General features: G+C 40.8%; 1 protein-coding gene across 1 annotated transcript in view; it reads right to left on the bottom strand.

The window, feature by feature from the left end:
• LOC137324915 (adhesion G-protein coupled receptor D2) overlaps positions 1-14,794 on the bottom strand; it is a 257,856-nt gene that overhangs the window by 140,205 nt on the left and 102,857 nt on the right. The gene's annotated exons all lie outside the window — the stretch shown is intronic.

The raw sequence follows: 14,794 nt of genomic DNA, 5'->3' as shown, positions 1-14,794 counted from the left end.
GGTGCCCAAAATTGAATGCAGTACTCCAGATGGAGTCTAGCCAAGGCTCTGTACAACTGAAGCAAAACTTCCTCCTCTTTGTATTCCAACCCCCTTGAGATAAAGGCCAACATTCAATTTGCCTTTTTGTTTACCTGTGCATTAGATTTTAGTGATTTGTGCACCTAGACACCTAAATCCCTTTGCTCCTCGTCTCTCACCATTAAGAAAATATTCCAATTTGTTTTCTCCGATCCAAAGTGAATGATCTCACACTTCCCCACATTGAACTCCGTTTGCCACACAGGACGTCCTGCCTCCAACTGCCGCGCTCCCACGCCCCCAACGTGTCAATCCTTGCGGCACACCGCTTTCTCACGCCAATTGGAAAGTGGCTCTTCTTTACCCGATTGGATGATCCTTGGCTGTAAGTTAAACAGCCTTTTACACCCATCTCCTATTTTTTTAAAACTGATAAACAGAAGTGTTCAAAGAAAATTGAAAAACACACCTTTTTTTACTGCCCTGGTTGCTCGGAGCAGAGTCCAGGAGATTCTTCTTTAATTCCTGGACACTCCAGAACAATCCTGGAGGATTGGCAACCCTACAGCCATTACATTGTTACACCAACTGTAAGTTTAATGAACATAACAGTGGGTATCGAGGGTTACATACGGCAGGTATCAAGGATTATGAACAGCCCACAAAGGGCACAATGAGCAATTGCTGAAATAAACTACACATTGTGACAAACTCAATCAGAGGATGACATGCCATGAGCCAGAATTTTTAGAATGCAAATAGAAAAAATTAAAGTACTTGGGAAAAACAAACAATATCTGCATGAAAACACACTAGAATAAAACGTTGAAGCAATATTTCAATAGTAACACTGTGATTGACATATTTGATAACTACATAAACATGTGTGCACAACAGGAATTGATGAGTGAGATAAAATACCAGTAGCAAAAAAAAAGGGAAACAGATGAGTTAAAAAGTGGCCTTTCATCCCTGGAACTGGGCTGAAATTTAACCCATGACTGATGGGATGAAAGTCTCCTCTGTCTGCTACCTGTAAGGGTTCGATGTAAAATGAGTTTAGGTTCTCAGTGTAGTGAGCATGGGCCTCCAGCACTAAACTGTCCTTAATTCGACACCAATCAGCAATCTCACTCAGTAAGGCCACAGGATCGCTGGTGTAGGAAATGGGAAAAAAATCCCAAGCTCTTCTGAGGTTACAGCTAAGGTGTGTTATTGGGGCACAGTACAAGGAGCTTTATTCTGCATCTGGCTGTGCTATACCTGAACTGGGAGCCAACACTGGGTGCCCAAAATGGTAAGAGTTCCATTCTGCAGCACCAACATCCCTGACCTTGATGAGCATAAAAATTAAAAACAAAAGCAACATGTGAACTTTTAAAGCAACAATTATGAAAATTCTGACAGTTAAGAGATCTTGGACTGTCGTAAAGACCCACTATAAAATAAGGCAGTAGCGGAGAAGGGCACGACTGCTCTTAACAGAAACAGAATGCCCATTTTTTCTCTCTGTAATTAACAACCTGCCAATGAAATCACATTTTCAAACTGCATATGCCAAAGCTGCACACTCCCACAATTTGACATAATTTTGAAATCAAATCATTGTTTGATAATCAGAAAATTAAAGTTCACTCTTCTGAATTTCGTGCAAGATATCTGTAAGGGCAAAACGCAAAGGGTCACAAAATAATGCAGTCTTTTAAAAGTAGCCAAGGATGGTTCTCAGAAACAAATCTGTTCACAGAGGGTTGTCAAGTACTTGTACACAAAAAAATTAACTCAAAGGAAACATTATTCCATCATTTCAGGAGGTGGGCAGAATAATTCAAGTCTTTTTATATCTATATAACATATATTTAATACACAGCCAGTGACTGAACAAAGACTACGAGAACAGAGAATTCCTTTTCAATAAAACGCCACACAAAGCAATTGGAATTCCAACAATGACGACAAGAAACCAATTATTTCCAATACACAAGCACAAATATCTCCTCTATTTATTGTGGGTATGTTGAGCTGTGACCAGAAAGGTGAGTTTGGGATAACATTGTGTTCTTCCAGCTTTCTCCCTCCTCTCCTGAAGGTGTTCAGACATGCTGGAGTACAGTTACACAGGCATGAGCCCCTCCTTGGTATTTTACTAATCCACAATCCTACAAAGTCAGTCAGTCGCCTATTCAAACTGGAAGGCATTCAGCTACGCCCAATCCTCACCTCGACATCCATATATGAGCATTCTTTTTGGGACACTGAAGCCATCTGTAGCATCCCCATAATTAGCCAAGCTGAAATCAGCTGAGCACAGACCAGGGATCGAACTTGGTTTGTGTGGTTCAGTACCACAGCTCCCACTGAATTTACCCTACGAAGCCATCGGGAGTGGGGGGAGAGGAGGGATGACTTGCTTGAAGTCTTGAGTCCATATGCATTATCATATATTAACTAAAGTTTACCTTAATGTAAGATTTGATTATATTGGTGAGTCAATCAGATACAGCAACCTTGAAAGCACCAATGCTATCACATGTGGTCAGTTGTAGAGGTTATTTTGCAACATAGAACTAAGGCTGAAGATGTTGTGTGGTCTTGGATAATTTGGGATCATGACCTATCATTGCATTTTTTTTTTGTTATTAGACCTAGGCCATAAAGGAGTGAATGCAGGAAACACTTTTTCACACATCGGGTAGTGGAAATGTGGAATTCTCTCCCCCAAAGGTTGAGGAAGCTGGGTCAATTGAAATTTTCAAGACTGAGGTCAATAGATTTAGTTAGGTCGGGGCATCAAGGGGTATGGAGCAATGGCAGATAAATGGAGTTGAGGAACAGATCAGCAAATCTGATTGAATGGCAGAACAGGCTCAAGGCACTGACTGGCCTACTCCCTTTCCTATGTTCAAATCCTTCAAAAAGCTCAGAGTGGGACTGCACAGTGCTCAATATGGGGGTCATCCTGGCACTACTTTGATTTGAGAAAGATAACTAGCAAGGAGTCATACCTAGCACAAAGGATGTGGTTGTTGGAGGCCAATCATCTCAGCCCCAGGAGATCGCTGCAGGACTTCCTCGTGGCAGCGTATCAGGCCCAATGTAGGCCTGGAATCTTGGCAGAGTGAGCTGGGTCCAAGGGGGTTGCCAGGGATCCCCCCACCCCCACCAAGAAAGAAAGGGGGCTGAACTATATTTCGAAATATATTCTTTCTTTAAGGGTCCAGGCTGCAATTCAGGCCTGTACACCCAAGAGAGTCCCACTTCCATCATTCAGCAGGCCAACACACCTTGTGTCACTCAACGTATCCCAGGCCACAGGCACAGGAACTCCCAGCCCAGGAATCCCTGTCCCTGGCCATGCCTCGCCTACACTGCTGGCCTTGTTTGGAGCAGCCGGAGGCTCAACTCTGAACAACACCCCACAGATACTTCAGGGGAAGGCCAGGGCCTGGCATATTTGGGGCCTGACCTAATTTGCAGCCTCTCTGCTACACTCCCACAATAGGGTACCAGAAGGGCTGTATTCCCCAATGGGCAAAGATAGCTTCAAGAGTTCCTCCAGTTATTATGAGGAATTGCACCTTTGATAAAATCATTAGTTCCTCACTTACATTAATTGCAGTGTGACATCTTTTCATGATTGGAAGCAAGGGGGGGTGGGGGCGGTGAGGAAGTAACTATATATATATATATATATATTAATCCCCCTTATTATTATTTAATGTGATATATAATCACATAAAATTATAGTCGGAAATGTCTTGGAACTATTGTTGACTATTATTTTACCCGAGGCTGAAGTCAGTGAGGAACCCAATACATGTTTGTAAATCATCCCCGAGCTCCAATTATTCTATAAATAATAATGAAGTCAAAATTAGCTGGCTCTAAACTTCATCCTCGTTTATGGTGTTGGCTGCAATTTCTCACTTGACGTTTTTTCGGAATTATACATACACACAAATATCTCCATAGAATTGGCAAAGGCTCCACCAAGTACCACTGATTTTCTCACCTACCTCTGATCAAATCCAACTTTGAAAGACATTTTATATGGAGCTGACGCAAAAGATTGGGTCGCCATCAGGGAAGGTATTTGTGAGTTGTTTCAATGCTGTCATCTTTGCCATACACAATCAAACAGGCAGATTTACAGGACAATCTCAAAATGCCCTTTCCCAAGTAGGGAGATAAAATGTGAAAAGGGAAATATCCAACCGTAGATTTTAATCTATAAATCTATCTTTCAAAACACATATTTGGCCTCCTTATTGAACCTGAAGTTTTACAGCAGGTAAGCATTTCCAATTTAACTCAACTTCTTTATAATGGAGAAGAGGCCTAAAATAAAACTTCATGTACCATAAATGCAGTGGTCAGCTGAATCACGCACACTTATATTACCAGCATAATTGAATTTACCACTAATAAATATGATTTTAAGCACAGTCACAGTATCAGCACAAAACTTTATTATGTGGAAAATACTTTCAGTTCTCCATAGCACAGGATTTTACTTGTTATATATCGCTGCTGCTGCCATAGGGTCATTTCAAGGGAGACTCTGGCATAAAGCAGTAAATTTTCATTTTGGCACTCACCCTAATAAACAAAAGGGAAGTTGTCACATTATATTTACACAGTGGTAGTTTGTATTCATAGGCACCTGCTCACTAAGCTTTTGTTCATCTGGGAGAACCTGGTTTTCTACAATTGTCTCCATATGGTCATTTGGTGAATTATTGCAGAAAAATCACATTTTAACGAGTCAGTGAAACCTTTGTTAATAGAACCCTCTGGGGAGGGTCAACATTCTCATCATATTTACTCCTAATTTATTGGCTTTTTTTCCCCGTGAAAGCGTCAACACCCCCATAAACGACAGCCAAACAGCCAAAAGAACAGAGAGTAGCACCAGCCTTAACACCCCACCATAAGGAACAACACAGCTCAAAATGACCAGTTCCACCCCCTCCCCCCAACCCATTTCTCCCCCCTGCCCCACACACGCTGCACAATACCCTCCAAGCCTTGCCAGCTCACTAAGTTGTTTGTGGTACTGAGTGCTACAAGCACAGATGTGTTTTATACACTGTTTAATGAGTCATTTGGATAAATACAAAACGAAAAACAAGAAAGTCAACTCAGCAGGACACCCAGAAACTAAAAAGTTGGGGTTTTTTAAGCTTTATCCTGCAATTTCTAATGAGAAATGATTTTGCACAATCTAAAACAAAATATGCATTTTTAGAAGTTATTTTGAATGTTTTTTTAAAGACAAGTTGTGTACAGTAAAAGCGTTTTATTGGTTTCACTAGGTTTCTAGTTTGTAAAAGATCAAATTGCATCTGAATATGGAGCAGCCTGGACCCTTTCCTGGCAACCTATTCCACAGGCCACTCTCTCACAAACCCCACAACACATCCATATAGGGGGAGGGCCAGGTTAATGTAAATGAGAGAACACAACACCTTTGGCCCTCAACTGCACAGGGAGAGCAACTCAACCCAAAAATACCCTTGGAGAGGAAGGGATGATTTCTGTGTGTCCATGTCTGGCTGTGCTGCCCCCACCCAAATATGCCTTGGACAGAATCAAGCTAAAACTGTACAAATAGGCTGTTAATGTATCCTCCTGTAAAACCCATGTTGACAATATACATTAACACTATACCAGTGTGACAATATACACTAGTGATACACCAGTGTAAGAATATACACTAATACTATATCAGTTTGAGAATATACACTTGTACTATCCCAGTGAGAATATATATTAATACTATGCCAATGTGGGAATACATATTAATACTATATCAATGTAAGAATATACACTTAAGTTTCTGCTTGTTTACATCAGTAATATCAACGCAATCTGGGCGGAGCCAGCTGAACCAGAGCAAAAGATCAGGGAATTTTAAATGTGAGTTACGCCCAAAACCACTTACATTCGTGTTTCCGTGATCTCTTACACTGGTTCAAGATTCAATTCGCCCGGATCAGGCCCCACCCTCAAAACTGGCCACGCCCCCGGTCAAAATTGTGCGATTCTGCCAATTGCGCTGGTTCGGGAAGTTTCTTCAAATTGCGCTCATTTTCTTAGGCACACTGACACCAGAAGGCATATTTTTAAAGTTTTTTAATACCAAAAAATATTTAATTTACTAAGAAACTGACTAGTGTTCACCAATGAAACGAGTAAATGGTTCGGTATAATTTTTTTTAAGTCATTTTCAGTGATTTTAAATCAGGTTACTCACAGGTGGAGGACTGGACACCCTTATTAAAAATGCTTATTTTTGGTGATAAACCCATTTTCAGTGGTATTAATAAAATTGCACCAGGTTACCACTCTTAAATACATTAAGGAATAATTTTAATGGAATGAAAAAAGAAACAATTAAGTTCTATTACACAGGCTCATGGAAGATTTTGCGGTTGTGATTTATGCAAATGCATTTTAGCAGAAACTTGAACTGTAACCTAACCAGCGCAATTTCAAGTGCATTTTGGGCGCAATTTTCCAATTGCACCCAAAGCAGAAACTCTGCCCCTCGTACTATACCAATGTGAAAGCCAGTGTACAAATTTTCTCTTTTGTGTAAAACTTCTATAGTTATATTAGGAAAAAGAGGGTGGTCAGGAGCAGTGTTGGCCCCTTAAAAACTGAAAGTGGGGATATTGTCATTGACAATGGGGAAATGGCGGACATGTTGAATAATTAATTTGCGTCAGTATTTACAGTAAAAAAAGAGGATAGCACGCCGGAAACCCTAAGAAAACTAACATTGAATCGGGGACAGGGACTCGATAAAATTAACATAAGTAAAGCAACAGTAATGAAGAAAATAAGAGGACTAAAGAGTGACAAATCCCCAGGACCAGATGGTTTCCATCCCAGGGTTTTAAAGGAAGTAGGTGAGCAGATTGCTGATGCCCTAACTATAATCTTTCAAAGTTCTCTAGATTCAGGAACTGTCCCTCTAGATTGGAAAATTGCACGTCACTCCGCTTTTTAAGAAAGGAGAGAGAGGGAAACCAGGGAATTATAGACCAGTTAGCCTAACATCTGTTGCGGGGAAATTGCTGGAGTCTATAATTAAGGATAGGGTGACTGAACACCTCGAGAATTTTCAGTTAATCAGAGAGAGCCAGCATGGATTTGTGAAAGGTAGGTCGTGCCTGACAAACCTGATTGAATTTTTTGAAGAGGTGACTAAAGTAGTGGACAGGGGAATGTCAATGGATGTTATTTATATGGACTTCCAGAAGGCATTTGATAAGGTCCCACATAAGAGACTGTTGGCTAAGTTAGAAGCCCATGGAATTGAGGGAAAAGTACGGACTTGGTTAGGAAATTGGCTGAGCGAAAGGCGACAGAGAGTAGAGATAATGGGTAAGTACTCACATTGGCAGGATGTGACTAGTGGAGTCCCGTAGGGATCTGTCTTGGGGCCTCAATTATTCACAATATTTAGTAACGACTTAGATGAAGGCATAGAAAGTCTCACATCTAAGTTTGCCGATGACACAAAGATTGGTGGCATTGTAAGCAGTGTAGATGAAAACATAAAATTACAAAGGGATATTGATAGATTAGATGAATGGGCAAAACGATGGCAAATGGAATTCAATGTAGACAAATGTGAGGTCATCCACTTTGGATCAAAAAAGGATAGATCAGGGTACTTTCTAAATGGTATAAAGTTAAAAACAGTGGATGTCCAAAGGGACTTAGGGGTTCAGGTACATAGATCATTGAAGTGTCATGAACAGGTGCAGAAAATCATCAATAAGGCTAATGAAATGCTGGCCTTTATATCTAGAGGACGAGAGTACAAGGGGGCAGAAGTTATGCTGCAGCTATACAAAACCCTGGTTAGACCGCACCTGGAGTACTGTGAGCAGTTCTGGGCACCGCACCTTCAGAAGGACATAATGGCCTTGGAGGGAGTGCAGCATAGGTTTACTAGAATGATACCCGGACTTCAAGGATTAAGTTACAAGGAGAGATTACACAAATTGGGGTTGTATTCTCTAGAGTTTAGAAGGTTAAGGGGTGATCTGATCGAAGTTTATAAGATATTAAGGGGAACGGATAGGGTGGATAGAGAGAAACTATTTCCGCTGGTTGGGGATTCTAGGAGTAGGGGGCACAGTCTAAAAATTAGAGCCAGACCTTCCAGGAGTGAGATTAGAAAACATTTCTACACACAAAGGGTTGTAGAAGTTTGGTATTCTCTTCCGCAAACGGCAATTGATGCTAGCTCAATTGCTCATTTTAAATCTGAGATAGATAGCTTTTTGGCAACCAAAGGTATTAAGGGATATGGGCCAAAGGCAGGTATATGGAGCTAGATCACAGATCAGCCATGATCTTATCAAATGGCGGAGCAGGCACGAGGGGCTGAATGGCCTACTCCTGTTCCTATGTTCCTAGATATAAATAGCTGGACCATTAACTAGTAAATGTTTGACATTTTTCCTGTTTCAACCCCTAAGTTGTTTACATGTAATGTTTAGTTTCTTGAAATAAAATGCGAAATATGTCACGTATGGCTACGTTGAAACAGTTGATTTCCGTACCTAAATGCGCAGCTAATGTGAATTAAGGTCGTATATGAACAATGCGTGGTTAGTCACTCTGATTGCAGGTCAGAGTCAAGCCTCCTACCTCTTCGTCCCTGAGGCTGTGAATCTGGAGTTTTGCATCAGCTTCATGCAAACACCTGATTCAGATTTCCTATTGCAGCAAGAAAGTTTGGTGCATGCATTGGAAAGATAATTTAAAACTGCCGAAACTAAAATCTAGGCGGACCTCAGTACCAGCCCAAGGAGGTGATTTTCGATTTAGTTCGTTAATTTGAAGGGAATGTGATTTCTATGGCAGTTGTCATTGTAAACTAGGTGTTAAATGTGACATTTTGATTTACCTGTATGAATGCATTGCAGTTACATTTTTTAAAACTGTACACAGTCAAAAATATTTTTATATTGTATATGAGCAGTCAAGAAATTCTAAAGGAGTAAAAATAGTTTTTTTTCCCCCCCGTTTTCGGGCGCATAACCAAGGGCAGCACAGAGCTTGAGCCCAAGCCAGGAGGCCTGAGGCTCACCTGGGATTGGAGAGCTGCCGAGGCCCGTCTCGCTTCCAGAGGCAGTTCGGCCATTGACAGCCTTTAAATTTCGGGCCACCTGCTTCGCCGGAAACGGCCCTCGGGTAAGTCCCGGGTCGGATGAGGGGCCCCCGATCGCGAATCGGTAGCAGCCCTCGGCAGTGCTGTGGATCTGTGAGGAGCTCTCCTGGCTCCACAGGAACTTTATGTGGCGTTCACCGCTTAGGCCGCAGCGACTGCTGAGGAGCCCTGAGGGAGCGGGCCTGGAGCCTGGAACCTGTTGCGCACAAAATTAGTCCAGGGGTCCCGAAACAGGTGTTAGGCCCCTCATTTACATATGTAAGGAGCCTAATGCCTGTTTCAGGCAGGTACCACGGGTGCCCGGGCCAGTGTAATGGTGCCCGTCGCCCTCGCACTTGATCGAGCATGGGACATTGCTATCCCGAAATGGGCCCTCGTTATGTCCACCTTACACCTTCTAGACCAGGCGCAACAAGTTCTAATTTCTACCCCCTAGAGTCTCAATGCAAACTGCATGAGATCTATGGGATACATTTTGAATTTACATTTGACCAAAATACAAAAGGGCAAATCCAAGGTAAAAGGGAGAAAAAAAAGAGTGAAAATGCTGGCAATCCGAAATAAAAACAGAAAATGCCAGAACTATACAACAGGTCTGACAAGAGAAAAGATAAATTCAGGTTTTAAGTTCTGACAAGGGGTTCACACATTAACCTGTTTTTTTCAGATGCTGGCAGGTCTGTTTCCAACATTTTCTGTGTTTATGAAGAATAAATCCAATTTTAACACACATTCAAAAAAAATCGAAGGCAACAGGCTTCGGTAAAAGTCTGTCTGAGATCTGTAAAACACAACGGCTGTTCGTCTTCTATTACCCAAACAAGAATTTTAAATATAATGTGTATATGTACTCTTTTTAATCTGGCACTCTACCTCTTGGAAATTGATAATTAAATCCAGTTTGAGTGGAGAAACAAGCAATTTAAAATGGAGCAGATAACTCAATTCAGACAGGAGATATGAGAAAAACCTTAATGTCCAAGATCAAACACCTCATTATACAAGCAACAATGCAGCCTAAACTTCTAAATGTAACCCTATCAATGTAATTACCAAAAACAATTCTACCTTTATAGAGGAGGGGACAAAAAAAAAATTGTGTCTTACAAGAGTTCAGTGAGCTGACTAGACACAGTAACTATGATCAGTCAGAAAGGCAGAAGAGTTATTAGCTTCACCCTGAACCACCTACTTAATGTGGGGCCACTGGTGATAGTTAACAGAGCCAGGCTGAGGTGACAAGCTTTGGACCTGCATGAGGAAATCCAATTGAAAAGCAGCCAAGGGGAACAACAGGGTAGAAACAGATGTTCCAGCTACCAAGAGTTACAGGTCAGTAAGGAGAATTTATGACAAAGGCTCCATGCAGGCCAGCCTCAGAGCGGAACTTTTAATTCTTTTACCTGCACACACCTAGCGCACTCAGCTCAGTTCATGTGAACCCACTCTATGACAGACCATAACAAACTTCCTCTCAACATGATATACATGTATGCAAATTATGTGTATTGGCTCCTCCAAAGAAAACTCCTCCAGTAAAAAGGAGCTGGAATGGTCCGAACAAAAAAACTTTTGTTGCAAACACATGGCGGATTGAGTTAGTCCATAAATAAACTAATTTTAAACTCAATGTGCTCAGAGCCAAAGAAAACAAACCAATGGAAAAATGACACTCTTCACACGAGTAAAAAGAATAACAGTTTCTAGTACTGTAGTTTATCAAGACTAGACAAGTCCCAATTAATACAAAAATGGTAGGAAATGTTTAATTTTTTTGTTGAGAAGGCCCAGCTTTATCTAGCAGATAAGATTTCAGCAGCTCAATGCTGTGTAGCTCAGTGAACTTTGACCAGTGGTTTGAATTCATGACTGCCTGTCCCCAGTGGGGTAAAACTGACCTGAAACTATATATCCTATCTGGAACCCACAAAAAAGGGGACTGTGTCACAGTAAATTGCTGGTAATCAATAGATAATGATCACCGTGGTTTCTGGTCTATACACATTCAGGGGTGGGACCTGTCCTCAACCTTTTTTTTTTGTCAGTTAACTCGGTCCCACGGTTTCCAAACTGACCGAGCTGAAGGTTAATGATACCTGTCTTTTTAAGTGTCACATGATTTTAGGAAAAATAAATCATTGCTAAATGCAGGATTTGCTCCACATGATGCTGAGAGTAGCATTGCTATAGTCAGTGTTTGAAGTACTGCACTGACTCAGGGAACAATCTGCCATTGCAATTGCTTGCCTCAAAGGATTATTCTCAAAAAGCAGCAGGAATGCAAGAAATTAGTAATCAAGGCTATACATTTATTATGAGAGAACCGCTAGGAATTTCAAAATATATAAACAAAGCACTGAGGTCCCCAAAAAAAACCTCTTATGATTCTGCCGGTGCTGCCTCTATTTTATTAGCAGCAAATTATTATTTGGCTGGCAATTTTACAAAGTAAATAGAGCAGCTATACCAGTTCATTACAGAATAACATTTTGCCTTATATTTACTTAAGTGGAGCTAATTGTCTAATTACACATGCAGTGTTAAAAAGGTGTCAACACTCAAAAGCAAACTAGAAACCAGTTATGAATGCTGTATTTATTAGATTGTGAAGATTATTGTAAAAAAGATCAACATCCACGATGACCCTTGTTCAACGAAACAATCTTCAACACAGATTTGGTTACATAATAAAATGCAACCATTAAAGTGCCTCACTGACTATGAAACAAGATGTAATAACAGAGCATGACTGGATCATTTAATTGTAGTCAAATGTACAAATAAGTGCAGGGTTTTTTTATCAAAGCAAGTCTAAGTCACAAATGTTTTTCCTTTTTCTCTATAAATTAATTAATTCTAGTTCATACAATATGTTATATTTCAGACTTTGTATTATACATAATATTCCTGCATTCACTTCATACAGATTTTCTTAGAAACATTTATCATTTGTCAGCAGTTTTATTAATTGGTCTGAACGTATTATACATAGGTTTGCAAATGTTAATGTTTCACGTGCTCTTCTAAAGTGTTGCTCAAAGCACTTGTCTTTTTAACTGTACAAATTTAGTTTTCAACACGTTTAATAAAACATCTTCTGAAATGTTCCTCTGCTTTCCCCCAGTGGCTCAGTAAGTGAGCAGCTTAGCCATGCAGACTATAGTGAGTTTGCTGATTTCAGTCAGGGTTTAAGTTGGGATGTTAGAATTGGCTTCAGCACTTCTGGGTTTGGGGGGTGGTGAGGGTGGAATTAGCCAGGCAGGGTTCCTGCTTCTTGTTCAATATCCAGGCACCCCCCACAACTCCCAGAAGTGTAAGGATATAGACATTGTTTGAGGCTATGCTGCCCCTGTCATTGAAGTGCCAACTGGTGCTTATTGTCTAGGCTCACACATGAAGAATGGGAGGGGTATGGGAGGAAGACTAGTGACCATGGCACCGAACCCCACCAAGGAGCCAGCGCCTTCTGATGAACATAGGAACAGGAGTAGGCCATACAGCCCCTCGAGCCTATTCCGCCATTCAATTAGATCATGGCTGATCTGTATCTTAACTCCACTTACTCGCCTTGGTTTTGTAACCCTTAATACCCTTGCCAAACAAAAGTCTATCAATCTCAGTGTTGAAGTTTTCAATTGAACTAGCCTTAGCAGCTTTTTGGGGGAGAGAGTTCCAGATTTTCAATACCCTTTGAATGAAAAACTTTTTCCTGACATCACCCCTGAAAGGCCTAGCTCTAATTTTAAGGTTATGCCCACTTGTTCCCCCACCAGAGGAAATAGTTTCTCTCTATGTGCCCTATTATCTCCTTAATCATCTTAATCACCTCAATTAGATCACCCCTTAATCTTGTATACTCAAGGGAATGGAAGAGGGGAGAAATGGTGGAGAGAAAACGAGACTGTTCCTTAGGCTGCATTTAACACCTTTAATGCAGAAAGTACTCCACAGAGGGCAGAAAAAACACAACAGTAATGTGTCTGGTATACTTCAGAAACATATGGTCTAATTCAAAGATAGATATGAATAGATCCAAATCAGATACTTTATATTATTAATTTGATATACCCAGGCAATTCTGACCAGCCAGATCCTGTCCAGAGATTTTATTCTCTGGTTCATTCTTTAAAGAGGCTTCAGAAGTGGCGTTATATTACTTATACATAGCATCTCTAAAATGTCAAAGTAAATGTGAATTTGTACACTAAAATATGGAGAACATAATGACCAAAATTAGCAAGTATGTTTAAAATTACTTTTTTCCATCAAGTATTTATGCAGCTCCTTTATTTTTCTAAACCCATAAAGACCAAGTTATTCAACACTGAAGAAATATCTGCTGCCTGTAGCTACAAAGAAACAAACCAATAGCACAACTGAGCACATTGTAACTAACATCAATGATATCTGTCAAATTATTTGTATGGGAAGGTCACCATGTAAAAATTAACAGTTCAACCTTAATTTTTAATTCACGTCACTGGTATAAAGCTGCTCTAAATACATAATTACATGTAATCAGTGATATTTTATCACTGTCTAGGACAAAATACGTGAGTCTCACAACAGATTCCTAAAAATCTGACCATGCACATTTTATTTAAAAGGAATAACTCCTGTTTTATACTGATCCGGGAAAAGGATTCAGAAAAGCACAGTTGTCCTTAATCAATTGATGATAATGGTCGTATCACACAAGTCATCTGTTTCTGCTTTGCTAAAATTTAAGGAATTTAAATATTAAACTATTTTTCCTCGCCTGAAACACGGGCAACTGGCAGTTGTAAATCTGGTGGGGACCTGGTACACCCATTTGCCAGGACGAATCAGGCAGGAGGCTGTGCGACCTCTATTGCAACTTTCAAGGAGAAATGGGCAGAGAATGCACAGCTCATCCACGGCCCATTTTCTCCCTTAAAGGGTCTGTTGTAGGCCTCTCCCAAAAGGTCAGTTTTTTAAAAAAGATTTTTATGGAGCCAGTAGGAGCAGGAGTGCTCCCCCCAACTCCCACCCCCCGACCCCCTCCAAACCAGGCCTTACCTGCCGGCCAGCTGTGTGCCATATCCGGCTGATTTTCTTCCTCACCAGGAGCTGCTGTGGGTGCCCGTTTGGTGCCTGCAACTCACTGGGAAAATGTTAGAGGCCTGAACCTGAAAGTGGTTTGTGCCTCCTGATTGCTGCGTTGGGCACACGTCACTGTCGCATCACCTATATTGCATCCATTCGTTGCCTAACCCGAAAGATCCCCCACCCCCTAAGTGTTTCAAAATATCGACCACTGTGGATAAGTGCACAAAATTGGTGCAGAAAAATGTATATCTGCAAAAAACACTCACTTCAGACTACCAAACTCTGAGGGAAGATTTCCACTGTTTGCTATCTGTAGTAAGATTCTAAGTGAACCTCACTATGAATAGTAAACAGAGGGAACCCCCCAATGATTTAGTACATTGGAAGCAAATGTTTGTTACAGAGATGCATTTACCTGGTGTTGTCTGTATTTGATACATTTGTCATCATGTCTCAGTCACATCTATTGCCCAAAAGCCTCATTTCAAGCACAATGCTCCGATACAGCAT

The sequence above is a fragment of the Heptranchias perlo genome, chromosome 9 (genome assembly GCF_035084215.1).
Source record: "Heptranchias perlo isolate sHepPer1 chromosome 9, sHepPer1.hap1, whole genome shotgun sequence".
NCBI lineage: Eukaryota > Metazoa > Chordata > Chondrichthyes > Hexanchiformes > Hexanchidae > Heptranchias > Heptranchias perlo.
This window is presented reverse-complemented; position numbering and strand designations above follow the sequence as displayed.